Here is a 15,406-nt window from a genome sequence, read left to right as displayed (position 1 = left end):
CTCTTAATTTTTAGTTTCAATTCTTTTAGAGAAATTTAATTCAATAAGCTTGTATAATCCACAGTTATTCACATCTGTAATAATTCTCCTGGCATGTAATATGTAAAGAAGCTCCTTCTTCCATGATGACAGATACTACATTTTTCTGTCATTGCTCTTTTTAAATTCCTGACAAGCACAGTACCTGGTTCTTGACTTTACTGAGAGATTCCCCTTCGCTCTTACCATCAGTGGCTAATCAGGGCAGCTCTTTGGGTGTTCTTTCCTATAATCTGGGCAATCAACATAGTATGTTTCTCTAAGGGTGCATGGTTTTGCCCTCTCCAGCCTCACAGACTGCCCTGTGCATACAGGTATCACTGTGTCTAATCCTTTCTAATCTATCTGCCTGGTCATTGCAATGAGCAATCTGACACATGCCCAATACCTTCCTGGAGGGAACTCTTCATTCCATAACCTGTCCCATCTCTGCAAACCTGGGTTTATAGCTTGTCTTGAGGTCCCTTGATCTGACAGTCCTGAAATGGGTTGACATTGTTTTTCTCCTGTTATCACCAGGTGACATCTTCTAAGCATTCCATCTCAGGCATGCTGTGGGAAATCTTCTTGATGTGGAGATATGCAACCTGATTCAGTGTTTCTGAAAATTTTAAGAACCACCAGATATCTTTTGATAGGTTTCTGTTTTGTCTCAATGTGGATTAATTTTTTTTCTTTTCCTTTCAATTAAGAATCCTGACTGATAAAATCATATCCTAAATGTCATTTGGAATGTAACTAGAAAATCCTTTAGAATATATGTGTAGCAATTATCATGATAGAAAAGCATGAATATTTTTAAATATTTAGGACAAAAAAAGACAATGTAATTCTTTAGAGTGGACAAGGTGATGAAATGGCTTTGCTTAAGACACAAATATCAAATGGACCTCCAATTTATGGGAAATTTGCATTCATCTCTGTGTCCTGTATAATGTCATAGGTACTCAGTATTGAGTGATGGATAAAATATTTACTCTTTCAATTAAGTGCTTTTGTCCTTCTAGATTTAGAGAAAAGAAAAAAGAAAAAAATTGAGTAGTAACATTGATGTGAATCTTACATCAGGAAGTTAGTTATTACATTCCCCATTGTCACACTGTGAAGATCAATTGTCCTGAGAAAGATACTTATCCTTCAAAAGAGGAAGAAAATACTCATTTCTCTTTCCCTAATTCAAACTCTGCTAAGTTAATGTAAGAAAACTGTAGAAATGTAAGAAAACTGTAGATATGCACAGTGTGCATTATGCACATTCAAATACAGAAGGTGTGTGATAAAATTTGCATCTTACATTTGGATGCAAAGAAGTGATTGAGACGAAGAGCAAAATAATGATAACAGATTAATGGGTAGTTGAAAAATGACTAATATGCTGCTAAATGAAAATGGAACTGGGGACACTGAAAAGTGACTAATATGCAGCTAAATGAAAATGGAACTAGTGACACTTCTCCACTGAGAGGTGGAGAACAATTGGTCAATTCACCCCTAATAAACATCACAGTGCAACATTCAAGAATGTTTGAGGTAAATGCTAATAAAGAATGTAGCATGTTGTAGAAATTTGAGCAAGTTAATTTTTTCTACATTCTCCTGATGAAAGTCGCACATTGGATTATTTGCAAAGTATTCTCAAAATAACTGCAAGTTGTAGACTTGTATATTATTTTAGAGCCAAAACTCATCAGGTTTTGTGGAAACTAACATCACAAAACAGATCCACACGGTGCACTTGTGTGTATACACACACACATACACACAAACACCAAACTTGCTCTTAAACATACACATACTCCAAGTTTTCTAAGGAATCTCCACACTGCTTTCCAGAGTGGCTGCACTAATTTGCAGTCCCACCAGCAATGTATGAGTGTACATTTCTCCCCACATCCTCGCCAACACCTGTTGTTGCTCGTATTCTTGATAATCGCCATTCTAATTGGGGTGAGATGGAATCTAAGGGTGGTTTTGATTTGCATTTCTCATATTACTAGAGATGTTGAACATTTTTCCATATGTTTGTTGATTGCTTGGATATCTTCTTCTGTGAAGTGTCTATTCATTTCCTTAGCCCATTTGTCAACTGGATTATTTGAATTCTTGGAGTAGAGTTTTTTGAGTTCTTTATAGATTCTGGAGATTAGTGCTCTATCTGAAGTATGATTGGCAAAGATATTCTCCCACTCTGTAGGCTTTTTCATCGCATTGCTGATAGTTTCCTTTGCTGAGAGAAACTTTTTAGTTTGAATCTATCCCAGTGGTTGATTCTAGCTTTTATTTCTTGTGCTATGGGAGTCCTGTTAAGGAAGTCTGCTGATCCTAAGCTGATATGTTGAAGATCTGGACCTACTTTTTCTTCTATAATCTGCAGGGTCTCTGGTCTGATTCTGAGGTCCTTAATCCATTTTGAGTTTAGTTTCATGCATGGTGAGAGATATGGGTTTAGTTTCATTCTGTTGCATATGGATTTCCAATTCTCCCAGCACCATTTGTTGAAGAGGCTATCTTTTCTCCATTGCATATTTTTGGCCCCTTTGTCTAGTATGAGAAAATTGTATTTATTTGGGTTTGTGTCCGTGTCCTCTATTCTGTACCATTGATCTACCTGTCTATTTTGGTACCAATACCATGTCGTTTTTGTTACTATTGCTTTGTAGTAGAGTTGAAGATCTGGTATTGCAATACCCCCTGTTTCACTCTTCCGGCTAAGGATTGCTTTAGCTATTCTGGGTTTCTTATTCTTCCAGATGAATTTCATAATTGCTTGCTCTATTTCTGTAAGGTACGTCATTGGGATTTTAATTGGAATTGCATTGAATTTGTATAGCACTTTAGGTAGTATGTCCATTTTGACAATATCAATTCTTCCTATCCAAGAACTTGGAAGATCTTTCCATCTTCTAAGGTGTTCTTTAATTTCTTTCTTTAGTGTTGTATAGTTCTCATTGTAGAGGTCTTTCACCTCTTTTGTGAGATTGATTCCCAAGTATTTTATTTTTTTTGATGCTATTGTGAATGGGGTACTTTTCCTAATTTCTCTTTCTGAAGATTCGTCGCTCATATATAAAAATGCATTGGATTTATGAGCATTGATCTTGTAACCTGCTACTTTACTGAATTCACTTATGTGTTCTAAGAGTTTTCTGGTGGAATTTCCAGGTTCCTCTAAATATATAATCATGTCATCAGCGAACAGGGATAGTTTGAGTTCTTCTTTTCCAATTCGTATCCCTTTAATTTCTTTGGTTTGTCTAATTGCTCTGGCTAGATTCTCAAGAACGATATTGAATAGAAGTGGTGAAAGAGGGCATCCCTGCCTTGTTCCAGTTTTTAGGGGGAATGTTTTCAGTTTTTCACCATTTAGAATGATATTAGCCATGGGCTTAGCATTTTATACAATATATTATACTTGTTATATTAATATCAATATATTGTCATGGGTTAGATATGAGGTGTCCCCTAAAGGTTCATGTGTGAGAAAATTTAAAAATGTTCAAATGTGGAATGAATAGACTATGAGGGGCATAACTTAATTGATTTCTTAATTTACTGATAAGGATTAATTTGATAGTCTGTAGGCAAGTAGGGTATGACTGGGAGAAGTAGATCATCGGGAGCATGTTTTTGGTGAGCATACCTTTCTGTGTTGAGAGGAGATCTCTCTGCTTCCTGGAGCCATTTCCTGAGCGTCTATACTCCTCCATGCACTTCTGCCATGATATTATGCCTCACTTGGTCGAGAGCAATTGTTTCTGATATCTATGGAATAAGAATTCTGAATCTGTGAGATCCAAATAAACTTTTTGTGCTCACTCTTCTTTGTCAGATCTTTTGGTCACAGTGACAAGAAAGCTGGCTGAAGTATTTAATATTATTTGTAAATGATAGTGACATGTTATTTCTCTGTATTGGACATGAAATTATTACTGTGCTTTTATGCTTTGCTTTTGTCCTCCATTGTCAAAAACCTTGTGTTAAGTTTATAGATGTAGCCTATAACAGTTTGTTCCCCACAGAATGTGTTGTCCCTTAGCCACATTAAGTCAGTGTCTACAAAACTTCAGGACCTCTAGGTGTCTCTTATTTTCTCTTAATTTTTAGTTTCAATTCTTTTAGAGAAATTTAATTCAATAAGCTTGTATAATCCACAGTTATTCACATCTGTAATAATTCTCCTGGCATGTAATATGTAAAGAAGCTCCTTCTTCCATGATGACAGATACTACATTTTTCTGTCATTGCTCTTTTTAAATTCCTGACAAGCACAGTACCTGGTTCTTGACTTTACTGAGAGATTCCCCTTCGCTCTTACCATCAGTGGCTAATCAGGGCAGCTCTTTGGGTGTTCTTTCCTATAATCTGGGCAATCAACATAGTATGTTTCTCTAAGGGTGCATGGTTTTGCCCTCTCCAGCCTCACAGACTGCCCTGTGCATACAGGTATCACTGTGTCTAATCCTTTCTAATCTATCTGCCTGGTCATTGCAATGAGCAATCTGACACATGCCCAATACCTTCCTGGAGGGAACTCTTCATTCCATAACCTGTCCCATCTCTGCAAACCTGGGTTTATAGCTTGTCTTGAGGTCCCTTGATCTGACAGTCCTGAAATGGGTTGACATTGTTTTTCTCCTGTTATCACCAGGTGACATCTTCTAAGCATTCCATCTCAGGCATGCTGTGGGAAATCTTCTTGATGTGGAGATATGCAACCTGATTCAGTGTTTCTGAAAATTTTAAGAACCACCAGATATCTTTTGATAGGTTTCTGTTTTGTCTCAATGTGGATTAATTTTTTTTCTTTTCCTTTCAATTAAGAATCCTGACTGATAAAATCATATCCTAAATGTCATTTGGAATGTAACTAGAAAATCCTTTAGAATATATGTGTAGCAATTATCATGATAGAAAAGCATGAATATTTTTAAATATTTAGGACAAAAAAAGACAATGTAATTCTTTAGAGTGGACAAGGTGATGAAATGGCTTTGCTTAAGACACAAATATCAAATGGACCTCCAATTTATGGGAAATTTGCATTCATCTCTGTGTCCTGTATAATGTCATAGGTACTCAGTATTGAGTGATGGATAAAATATTTACTCTTTCAATTAAGTGCTTTTGTCCTTCTAGATTTAGAGAAAAGAAAAAAGAAAAAAATTGAGTAGTAACATTGATGTGAATCTTACATCAGGAAGTTAGTTATTACATTCCCCATTGTCACACTGTGAAGATCAATTGTCCTGAGAAAGATACTTATCCTTCAAAAGAGGAAGAAAATACTCATTTCTCTTTCCCTAATTCAAACTCTGCTAAGTTAATGTAAGAAAACTGTAGAAATGTAAGAAAACTGTAGATATGCACAGTGTGCATTATGCACATTCAAATACAGAAGGTGTGTGATAAAATTTGCATCTTACATTTGGATGCAAAGAAGTGATTGAGACGAAGAGCAAAATAATGATAACAGATTAATGGGTAGTTGAAAAATGACTAATATGCTGCTAAATGAAAATGGAACTGGGGACACTGAAAAGTGACTAATATGCAGCTAAATGAAAATGGAACTAGTGACACTTCTCCACTGAGAGGTGGAGAACAATTGGTCAATTCACCCCTAATAAACATCACAGTGCAACATTCAAGAATGTTTGAGGTAAATGCTAATAAAGAATGTAGCATGTTGTAGAAATTTGAGCAAGTTAATTTTTTCTACATTCTCCTGATGAAAGTCGCACATTGGATTATTTGCAAAGTATTCTCAAAATAACTGCAAGTTGTAGACTTGTATATTATTTTAGAGCCAAAACTCATCAGGTTTTGTGGAAACTAACATCACAAAACAGATCCACACGGTGCACTTGTGTGTATACACACACACATACACACAAACACCAAACTTGCTCTTAAACATACACATACTCCAAGTTTTCTAAGGAATCTCCACACTGCTTTCCAGAGTGGCTGCACTAATTTGCAGTCCCACCAGCAATGTATGAGTGTACATTTCTCCCCACATCCTCGCCAACACCTGTTGTTGCTCGTATTCTTGATAATCGCCATTCTAATTGGGGTGAGATGGAATCTAAGGGTGGTTTTGATTTGCATTTCTCATATTACTAGAGATGTTGAACATTTTTCCATATGTTTGTTGATTGCTTGGATATCTTCTTCTGTGAAGTGTCTATTCATTTCCTTAGCCCATTTGTCAACTGGATTATTTGAATTCTTGGAGTAGAGTTTTTTGAGTTCTTTATAGATTCTGGAGATTAGTGCTCTATCTGAAGTATGATTGGCAAAGATATTCTCCCACTCTGTAGGCTTTTTCATCGCATTGCTGATAGTTTCCTTTGCTGAGAGAAACTTTTTAGTTTGAATCTATCCCAGTGGTTGATTCTAGCTTTTATTTCTTGTGCTATGGGAGTCCTGTTAAGGAAGTCTGCTGATCCTAAGCTGATATGTTGAAGATCTGGACCTACTTTTTCTTCTATAATCTGCAGGGTCTCTGGTCTGATTCTGAGGTCCTTAATCCATTTTGAGTTTAGTTTCATGCATGGTGAGAGATATGGGTTTAGTTTCATTCTGTTGCATATGGATTTCCAATTCTCCCAGCACCATTTGTTGAAGAGGCTATCTTTTCTCCATTGCATATTTTTGGCCCCTTTGTCTAGTATGAGAAAATTGTATTTATTTGGGTTTGTGTCCGTGTCCTCTATTCTGTACCATTGATCTACCTGTCTATTTTGGTACCAATACCATGCCGTTTTTGTTACTATTGCTTTGTAGTAGAGTTGAAGATCTGGTATTGCAATACCCCCTGTTTCACTCTTCCGGCTAAGGATTGCTTTAGCTATTCTGGGTTTCTTATTCTTCCAGATGAATTTCATAATTGCTTGCTCTATTTCTGTAAGGTATGTCATTGGGATTTTAATTGGAATTGCATTGAATTTGTATAGCACTTTAGGTAGTATGTCCATTTTGACAATATTAATTCTTCCTATCCAAGAACTTGGAAAATCTTTCCATCTTCTAAGGTGTTATTTAATTTCTTTCTTTAGTGTTGTATAGTTCTCATTGTAGAGGTCTTTCACCTCTTTTTTGAGATTGATTCCCACTCCTTGGCCTATACCCAAAGGACTTAAAATCAGCATACTACAGAGATACAGCCACATCAATGTTCATAGCTGCTCAATTCACAATAGCCAGTCTGTGGAACCAACCTAGGTGCCCTTCAATTGATGAGTGGATAAAGAAACTGTGGTATATATATAGAATGGAATATTACTCAGCCATAAAGAATGATAAAATTATGGCATTTGCAGGCAAATGGATGAAATTGGAGAATATCATGCTAAGTGAGATAAGCCAATCTCAGAAAGCCAAAGGACGAATGATATCGCTAATAAGTGGATGATGACACATAATGGGGGGAGGGAAGGGTTAGTGTTAGGGTTAGAGTTAGGGTTAGGGAGGGGGGCAAGTATGGAGGAAGGAAGCACTGTATAGAGGGAAAAGAGGGGTGGGAGGAATGGGGGGAAGGGGAAAAATAACAGAATGATTCAAACAACAGTACTCTATGTAAATTTATGTTTACACAAATGGCATGCCTTTACGCCATGTACAAACAAAGAAACAACATGTATCCCATTTGTTTACAATAAAATAAAAAATAAATAAATAAAAATTAAAAAATTAAAAAAATAGTTTATTTTGGAATAAGGTAAAAAAAACATACACATACTCAACGCTGAGCTGAAAGTGATTGCAAAAATATAGAAAATGAACATTTTAAATAAAACTTTGCAACTTCAGAAAAGAACAAGTTGACACTGAATTTCCAAAGCATTTATCATTAGATGTATAAAAGGAAGAGAATAGCAAAAGAAGGTGGATTACAATGATTGATAAAAATATGAAATAAAAGTTTTAATGGACAAATTGGGTAAAGTGTATCAGAAAGAAATGTAAACAGAAGCAACAACATGAGAGGACTGACATTTAGAAAAGGTAGAAAATCTAGGGATATTGCATAGAACTAATGGATGCTCATGGGCATTCATAGAAATGTCAATGGTAAAATATTAATAAATTTCAACCTGTGAAAAAAATTATCAGATTCATATATGTGTGCCATTGTACGCAAACAATATGGAGTGTTGCAAAAATGAACTAGAAATATTTTCTTGAAAGTATTTTTCATTGCTGTGACCAAAAGATCTGACAAGAACAACTAAGGCTCACAGGTTGAGGCTCACAGGTTGAGGCTCACAGTCACCAAGGTCTCAGTTCACAGACAGGCAACTCCAAAGCTCTGTGCCCAAGCAAGGCAGAATATCAGGGCAGAAGGACATGGTGCAGGAAAATAGTTCAGGACATGATCATCAGGAAGCAGAGAAAGCCTGCCTCACATAGACAATATACAAATCCCAAAGGCATATTCTATGATCTTCTTCCTCCAGCTCCACCCTACCTGCCTAAGGTTGCCACCCAGTTAATCCATGTCAGTGGATAGACGCAGAGATTAGGTTAAACATTTCATGATCTCATTATTTCACCTTTGCAAATCCTTCCATTGTCTTATTCATGAACTTTGGGTGTCCCACACATGTCTAAACTATTGCAGTATATGACTTTAGAACAAGTGGGCAAATATAAAGAAAAATGTAGATTTATCTTAAGTCACTGTCTTCTGTTGGAAAGATGTTGGTTATGGGAACAACATTTTGTGCAGTGTTCTTTAGTTTTCATTGCCGAGGCCTTTCACCTCTTTTGTTAGATTGATTCCCAAGTATTTTTTTTTTAAGTTACTGCGAATGGGGTAGTTTTCCTAATTTCTCTTTCAGAGAATTCATCACTTACATATAGAAATTCATTATATTAATGCGTGTGGATTTTATATCCTGTTACTGTTCTGAGTGCATTTATGCATTCTAGAAGTTTTCTGGTGGAATTTTTTTGAACTTCTCAATATAGAAAATCATGTCATTTGCAAAAAGTGATAGTTTGAGTTCTTCTTTTCCTATTCATATCCTTTTGATTTCTTTGGTATGTTTAATTGATCTGGCTAGAGTTTCCAGGCCAAGTTTGAATAGACATGGTGAAAGAGGACATCATGTCTTATTACGATTTATAGGGAATTAATTCAGTTTTTCTCCATTTAGAATCATGTTGACCTTGGGCTTAGCATAGTGTATACAATGCTGAAATATGTTCCTACTATCCCTCTTTTTTTAAAAGTTTTGAGCATGAAGGGGTACTGTATTTTATCAAAAGCTCTTTCTGCTTCTGTTGAAATAATCATGGATTAATTGCATTTATTGGTTTCCAAATGTTGAATTAAAATTGCATCCCTGGTATGAACACCACTTGATTGTGGCGCACTATCTTTTTTTTTCCTGAGAAGTCTGTCTTTGTTGCTCTTTTTTTCCTAGCCAAACAAGCTTTACTTTTTTCTTTTAAATTTTTTTATTTTAATTTATTTTTACTGTAAACAGATGGGATACATGTTGTTTCTGTTCGTACATGGAGTAACAGCATACCATTTGCATAATCATACATTTACATAGGGTAATGATGTTTGATTCATTTGGTTATTTTTTCCTTCCCCCCACCCCTCCCACCCCTCTTTTCCCTCTATAAAGTCCCTCCTTCCTCCATTCTTGCTCCCCTTTCACCCCCATTATGTGTCATCATCCACTTATAAGCGAGATCATTCATCCTTTGTTTATTGAGATTGGCTTATCTCACTTAGCATGATATGCTCCAATTTCATCCATTTGCCTGCAAATGCCATAATTTTATTATTCCTTATAGCTGAGTAATATTCCATTATATATATATATATATGTATATATATATACATATATATATATATATATATGTATATGTACTGCAGCTTCTTTATCCATTCATCAATTGAAGGACATCTAGGTTGGTTCCACAATCTGGCTATTGTGAATTGAGCAGCTATGAACATTGATGTCCCTGTATCTCTGTAGTATGCTGATTTTAATCCTTTGAGTATAGGCTGAGGAGTGGGATAGTTGGGTCAAATGGTGGCAGTATATTTTTAATATGTTTTTTGTATGTGATTCGCCAGAATTTTTTTAAGAGTTTTTGCATCTATGTTCATCAGGGATATTGGTCTGAGGTTTTCTTTCCTTCATGTGTCTTTGCTTTTGGTATTAGGGTGATACGAGCTTCATAAATTTAGTTTGAATGAGTTTCCCCCTTTTCCATTTCATGGAATACTCTGAGGAGTATTGGAATTAGTTCTTCTTTGAAGGTCTTGTAGAACTTGGTTGAGAATTCATCTGGTCCTGGGTTTCTCTTGGTTGGTAGGTTTTTTTTTTTTTTTTTTTTTTTATTGTAAACAAATGGGATACATGTTGTTTCTCTGTTTGTACATGGCGTAAAGGCATACCATTTGTGTAATCATAAATTTACATAGAGCAATGTTGTTTGATTCAATCTGTTATTTTTTCCCTTCCCCCCACCCCTCCCACCCCTCTTTACCCTCTATACAGTAGTTCCTTCCTCCATACTTGCCCCCCTCCCTAACCCTAACTCTAACCCTTCCCTCCCCCCCATTATGTGTCATCCTCCACTTATTAGCGATATCATTCGTTGGTAGGTTTTTGATGACTTCTTCAATTTCATTGCTTGAAATTGATCTGTACAAATTATATATGGTTTTTCAAGATGGCAGACTAGAGGATGACTGAATTTCATAATGCTCCAGGACTCAGGATTCAAGAAGAGGAGGTATTGAGAGACTCAGGACCAACTCAGGGCTGCTGGGTGAGACTTCCCACTGGGCAAGACTACCCAGACAAGGCAGTAGTCCTGGAACACAGGAACTTTGTGGAGTAGAGTTGCCCAGTGAGACTCCCCCGCTGGAACTGTGAACCCAGACAACCTGAAAAATTGTAGAGGAGGGGCTGCTCAGTGAGAGGCTTTGGAACAGAGCAAGGGTCCCAGGACTGGTGGCAGAACCAGACTGCAGGCAGCTTCATGGTTCAGGGGATGCCCAGCAAGATGCTTAAGAGCAGAGTGAATATCACAGGACCAGGTGGCCGGACTGGACCATAGGCAGCTTTTCAGAGGAGGGGCCACCACCAAGATGATTTGGCACAGAGTGAGGGTCCCAGTAGCAGCAGCAGGAGCAGACTGCAGGCAGTTTCTCAGAAGAGGGCCACCCAGTGAGTGGCTTTGGTACAGATTGAAGCTCCCTGGCCCAGACGGTAGTTCTGTACCTCAGGGAACGTTGCAGAGGAGGGCTGCCCAGCAAGAGACTCACTCCCAGGCTGAGACGCCCTGGCCCATGAGGTAGGTCTGGAACCCTGGGAACATCACAGAGGATGGCTGCCCAGCCAAGGCAGTAGTTCTTGACTGAAAGGAATTTCTCAGAGGAGAGCTGCCCAGGGACACTTTTCCACTGAGTGAGTCTTCCCCACCAGGTGAGGTTTTCCCACCAGGGCAGTAGAACCAGAGACACAGGCCCAGACCAGCCATGCCCCAGCCTGCATTCTAGTCCCCCTTTTGACTGACCATCAGTCAACAAGTGGAGGTGCCTCTGCCCACTAGCATGGAATATACCACACCTGAAGTCCACCACCCCTAGAGGGGCAGCTTCCCTTGTGGAGCACTGCATTATCAAGTTCATCCAAGACTTCAGGCTACTGAAGACTAGGAGGTGAGTTATTGGAAACCTATAGGGACACTATAAGACAATGGAGAAAATCTTCATTATCTCAGAGTTTCACTACTAGAGGGATAGATACCTGACCAATATGAGAAAACAAGGAAGAAAATGTCCAAAAGATACCTAGATGCTGCATCAATAAAATCCAATGATAGCATGGCAGAAAAAAATGTCAGAAAGTGAGTTCAGAATGTACATAATTAAAATGATCAGAGAAGCAAAAGATGAGATGAAAGAGCAAATGCAGGCTTTGAATGATCGTACCAATCAACAGTTAAAAGAGCAAATGTGGGAATCAAAAGATCATTCAATAAAGAGTTAGAGATACTGAAACACAACCAAACAGATATTCTTGAAATGAAGGAAACAATAAACCAAGTTAAAAACTCCATAGAAAGCATAACCAATAGGATAGAAAACCTGGAACACAGAATGTCAGATATCGAAGACAAAATATTTGATCCTGAAAACAAAGTTGATCAAACAGAGAAGATGGTAAGAAATCATGAACAGAATCTACAAGAATTATGGGATATCATAAAAGGCCAAATTTAAGAATTACTGGGATGGAGGAAGGCACAGAGAAACAAACCAAAGAAATGAACAATCTATTCAATGAAATAATATCAGAAAATTTCCCAAATTTGAAGAATGAAATGGAAAACCAGGTACAAGAGGCTGATAGGACTCCAAATATACAAAATTAGAACAGACCCACAACGAGGCACATTATAATGAAAATACCTAACATACAAAATAAAGACAGAATTTTAAAGGCTGCGAGATAAAAGAATGAAATTACATTCAGAGGGAAAGCAATATGGATATCAGCAGATTTTTCAACCCAAACCCTAAAAGCAAGAAGGGCCTGGAACAATATGTTTCAAGCTCTGAAAGAAAAGGGATGCCAACCAAGAATCTTATACCCAGCAACACTTACCTTCAGATTGGATGATGAAATAAAATCCTTCCATGATAAACAAAAGCTAAAAGAATTTACAAAAAGAAAACCTGCACTACAGAACATTCTCAGCAACATATTCCATGAGGAAGAGATGAAAAACAAAGAAGCAAATCAGCAAAGGGAGGAACTACCCTAAAGAAATAGCCAAATAAAGGTGAAACCAAGTTGTGTCAAAAAGCAAAAATGAGCAAAATGACTAGGAATACAAATCATATCTCAATAATAACCCTGAATGTTAATGTCCTGAACTCATCAATCAAAAGACATAGACTTGCAGATTGGATTAAAAAGAAATATCCAAAAATATGATGCCTGCAAGAGACTCATCTCATAGGAAGAGATAGACACAGCCTAAAGGTGAAAGAATGGGGAAAAACATACCATGCACGTGGACTCAGCAAAGAAGCCAGAGTATCCATCCTCGTATCAGATAATGTGGACTTCAAGCCACAGTTAGAAGGGATAAAGAAGGACATTTCATATTGTGTAAGGGAAGCATAAATTAGCAAGACATAACAATCATAAATATCTATACCCCAAAGAGTGTCCCATCCATGTACATCAAAAAAATCCTTCTCAATTCCAGTAATCAAATAGACCACAACACAATATTACTAGGTGACTTTAACACACCTCTCCCCACTGGACAGATCTTCCAACCAATAATTAAACAAAGAAACCATAGATCTTAATAATGCAATAAATAATTTAGACTTAATCATTTATAGAATGTACTATCCAACAAAGAGTGAATAAACTTTCTTCTCAGCAGCACATGGATCCTTCTCTAAAATATATCATATATTATGCCACAAAGCTACTGTTAGCAAATACAAGAAGATAGAGATATTACTTTGTATTCTATCGGATCATAATGGATTGAAATTACAAAAAAATGACAGAGTAAAAAACAGAAACTACTCCAACACCTGGAGATTAAATAATATGCTATTTTATGATGAATGGATAACAGCAGACATCAGGGGGGAAATAAAAAAAAGTCTTAGAATTAAATGAGAATGAAAGTACATCATATCAAAATCTCTGGGACACTATGAAAGCAGTTCTTAGAGGAATATTTATTTCATGGAGTGCATGCAATAAAAGAAGAAACAAATCAACAAATAAATGACCTAACACTACAGCTCAAAGCCCTAGAAAAAGAAGAACAGAGCAACACCAAAAGTAGTAGAAGACAGGAAATATTTAAAATCAGAGCTGAAATAAATGCAATTGAATGAAAAGAAACAATAGAAAAAATTAATGAAATAATAAGTTGGTTCTTTGAAAAAATAAACAAAATTGATAAATACTTAGCCACACTAACAAAGAAAAGGAGATAGAAAACCCAAATTACTGAAATTCAGGATGAACAAGGAAATATCACAACAGACATGAGTGAAATATAAAACATAATTCGAAGCTATTTTTAAAATCTAAACTCCAACAAAATAGAAAATCTCGAACAGGTTTCTAGAGATATATGAATTAACTAAACTGAGCCAGTAGGACATACACAATTTAAAGTAATGAGATAGAAGAAGTCATCACATCAAAACCTACCAACAAAGAAAAGTCCGGGTCCAGATGGGTTCTCAGCCGAATTCTACAAAACTTTTAAAGAAGAGCTCATTCCAATACTTCTCAAAGTGTTCCATGAAATAGAAGAGGGGAGAACCCTCCCAAACTCATTCTATGAAGCCAATAATCACCTTGATACCTAAACCAGACAGAGACACATTGAGGAAAGAAAATTTCAGACGAATATCCTTAATGAACATCGATGGTAAAATTCTCAAAGAAATTATAGCAAATCACATAAAAATATATTAAAAGATAATGCACCATGATCAAGTGGGTTTTATCCCAGGGATGCAAGGTTGTTTCAACATCTGGAAATCAATAAATGTAATTCATCATATCAACAGACTTAAAGTCGAGAATCACATGATTATTTTGATAGATGTGGGAAAAGTATTTGATGGAATAACGCACCCATTAATGCTCAAAACACTACAAAAAATAGGAATAGTGGGAACATTCTTTAACATTGTAAAGGCCATCTATGCTAAGCGCATGACCAATATCATTCTAAATGGTGAAAAAGTGAATGCATTCCACCTAAAAACTGGAATAAGCAGGGATGCCCTCTTTCACCACTTCTATTCAACATTGTCCTCGAAACTCTAGCCAAAGCAATGAGATAGACCAAAGAAATTAAAGGGATATGAAAAGGAAAAGAAGAACACAAACTATCCTATTTGCTGATGACATGTTTATATATTTAGAGGAACCAGGATATTCCACCAGAAAACTTTTAGAACTGATAAGTGAATTCAGTAAAGTAGCAGGATATAAGATCAATGCTCACAAATCTAATGCATTTTTATTCATAAGTGAAGAATCTTCAGAAAGAGAAGTTAGGAAAACTACCCAATTTACAATAGCCTTGAAAAAAATAAAATATTGGGAATCAATGTAACAAAAGAGGTGAAAGACCTCTAAAATGAGAACTACAGAAAACTAAAGAAAGAAATTAAAAAAAAAAAAAAACCTTAGAAGATGGAAAGATCTCCCACGTTCTTGGATAGGCAGAATTAATATTGTCAACATGGCCATACTACCTAAAGTGCTATTCATATTCAATGCAATTCCAATTAAAATCCCAATGAGGTACCTTACAGAAATAGAGCAAG

Source organism: Sciurus vulgaris (genome assembly GCF_902686455.1).
Source record: "Sciurus vulgaris genome assembly, contig: HiC_scaffold_174_arrow_ctg1, whole genome shotgun sequence".
Lineage (NCBI taxonomy): Eukaryota > Metazoa > Chordata > Mammalia > Rodentia > Sciuridae > Sciurus > Sciurus vulgaris.
Note: the sequence above shows the minus strand (reverse complement) of the source record.